Genomic DNA, 2822 nt, shown 5'->3' with positions numbered 1-2822 from the left:
CATCTGTCCTCATTGTCCCCAAATGACAATTCTCATTGAATAATCAGCCCTCACTTTCTGAGTAACTATTCACTGGTGAGCTGCCTCAGTAAGTTTATAGGGCTTCCCTCCTGCTCCTGAGCTCCTTAGTTTCTTTCAGTGCCTGGAGTATTCTAGGTGCTAAGCTCAGGGGACGGGGAGGGGGAACGAGGTAGGCTATGTCTTTGTCTGTGCCCAGGAATGGAGTCTATTCACCTCTTTATCAGAGCCAGCAAAATAAGTGCAGTGATGGAGAGATATAAAGGACCACCCCAGACAGATGGAGAATCAGATTGTAATGAACAAACTACTTTTCATTGCACCTCAGTGCAGTTCAGTTGGGCAGTGCAGCATGCCATGCTTCCTGTCTGTGATGGCCTCATTTACCAGGAAGGTGTTATGGCTTAAGAGACCTGCAGAGGGTATCTGTCACCACTGCCCAAATGAAGAGGGTGAGAGTCTGATTAAATACACACACACACACACACACACACACTTTCCCATTTCACTTTAAAAATCCAGAGTGAAAACTGCTCCAAACTACAAAAGTTAAACTGTTATATCTCAGCTGTTCACTCTTTCATTATTGTTCATGGGAAACTAAAGGATATCAGAGTAGAACGGAGTGGGTCAGGCAAGGAGAACAAGGCTGACAATCCCTTTTCTTTCTTACTCAGCATGGACCTTGGAGAATAACCTTTAGGTCAGTGAATGGCCATTTGTATGCTTTCATGAACTTGAAACACATAGCCGGGTGCATTTATTCATTTAACAAATATTTATTGAGGACCTATTACATGCCACTCACTGTGCTTAGCACTAGAGATACAAAGAAGAAAAAAGAAGACATTCTATCTTCTTGGGCCTTGCAATTCATGAAGTCCATAGCATTTTCCTGTATGGCAGATTTTTATGCTAGTCTTTCAAACATGAACATCAACCTTCTAGATTGGAGACTTAGGGAAATATGGAGGCCAGAGATAGGGGAAATTTCCTACCTCACTCCAGTACATATTTTATTTTAATAAATATTAAGTGGAAATACATAAGTCTCTCATAAAATATTATGTGTCTTTTAGCATAGCCTTTGGCACACTCTATTATAACTACTTATTTCATCATATTCCTTCCCACCGGACTGCGAATTCCATGATTGTAGGAATTTTGTGTCTCCCATTCACCAAGGAACCCCCTGTGTCTAGCAGAGTGTCTAGGACAAAGCAGATAATTAATAAGTTTTGATTGTACTGCTGAATTAATGAAAGTGGACATGAAGACTTTTTTTTGACCTTACATGTAGAATTGACCCTTGAACTATGTGGGGGTTAGGGGCACTGACTGTCCTGCACAGATGAGAATTCATGTATAACTTTTCACTCCTCAGAAACTTTCCCAATAGCCTACTGTTGACCAGAAGACTTAGTGATAACATAAACAGTCGATTAACACATATTTTGTATGTACTATATATGTATTCTTACAATAAAGTAAGCCAGAGAAAAGAAAATGTTAAGGAAAAAAAAAAGAAAATCATAAGAGAAAATATATTTATAGTACTGTAACATAAAAAATCTGCATGTGAGTAGAACTGTGTGAAAGTAGACCCACACAAATCAGACCTGTGTTGTTCAAGGGTTAACTAATAGGAAGTTTTGGGAATCAGCAAATGAACTTGATGACAGGAAAATAATAACCAGCACTTGTCTAGAATCTTTGCCATATTCCAGCACACTGGGAATATTGCATCCCAATAACTCTAGAGGGCAGACTTTTTTGGGGAAAAAAAAAAAAAAAGACTAGGCTTCTTTCTGGGGCGGCCACACAGGAGAAAGGCCAAGATGGCAGATGATTTCACCAAGGCTCAGGCCAGGTGGACTGGCAAAGACACAATTTTCAGGAAGACCATTCATAAGGAAATCCCAGCCAAAATCATTTTTGAGGATGACCAGTGTCTTGTTTTCCATGACCTTTCCCCTCACGCACCAACACATTTTCTGGTGATACCCAAGAAACATAAATCCCAGATTCCTATAGCAGAAGGTGATGACGGAAGTCTTCTTGGACATTTAATGATGATTGGCAAGAAATGTGCTGCTGATCTGGGCCTGAAGAAGGGTTATCAAATGGTGGTGAATGAAGGTTGAGATGGGGCACAATCTGTCTGTCATGTTCATCTCCATGTTCTTGGAGGTTGGCAGATGACTTGGCCTCCTGGGTAGGCATGTTTTAAGGGATAATTTTCCCTTCTCTAGGCAATTATCAATATTTGCAAATTCTAATATGTTACACAATACACTTATTTTTGCCTGTGTTTGGAGAGATTAAGGAAATAATTTTTAAAAACCCATACATAATAAAAGATAATGTTGCATGGTTTACAGTTTTTTTTTTTAAAGGACTAAAACGTAAAGATTTCAAGGAAATCTCCCTGTTCATACAACTACTTAGAAGCAAAGCCAAGATTCAAACTCAGATCTGCTTAACTTCAAATACTGAGAGCTTTATCAATATATTGAATATTCTTGAGCTATATAGAATGGCCTACTGTAACAAGATGCAATTTAAAGAGAAAAAAAATGTAGGCTTTATGTTTTGATACTTTAGCACTCCAGTGCAGAAGTAATAAGGAGGACTGGCAGAAAATCATATGGAAAAAACAATTGTCAAAAGTAAGCAGAATTTGAGTCAGCAATACAATATACCTGCCAAAAAGTCTACCATAATTAAGTAATTATTTAACTAACTAACCAACTGATGGTGATGGTAATCTTATGCTTTCTACAGATGCTTACACCAGAGCTAGA

General features: G+C 38.7%; 1 pseudogene; it reads left to right on the top strand.

Annotated features, from left to right (window-relative positions):
• Positions 1-1856: 1856 nt before the first annotated feature.
• On the top strand, positions 1857-2237 carry LOC116640960 (annotated as a pseudogene).
• The last annotated feature ends 585 nt before the right edge of the window (positions 2238-2822 follow it).

This window comes from Phoca vitulina, unplaced genomic scaffold, assembly GCF_004348235.1.
Source record: "Phoca vitulina isolate PV1807 unplaced genomic scaffold, GSC_HSeal_1.0 scaffold21, whole genome shotgun sequence".
NCBI lineage: Eukaryota > Metazoa > Chordata > Mammalia > Carnivora > Phocidae > Phoca > Phoca vitulina.
Note: the sequence above shows the minus strand (reverse complement) of the source record. Positions and strands in the feature narration are given on the sequence as shown.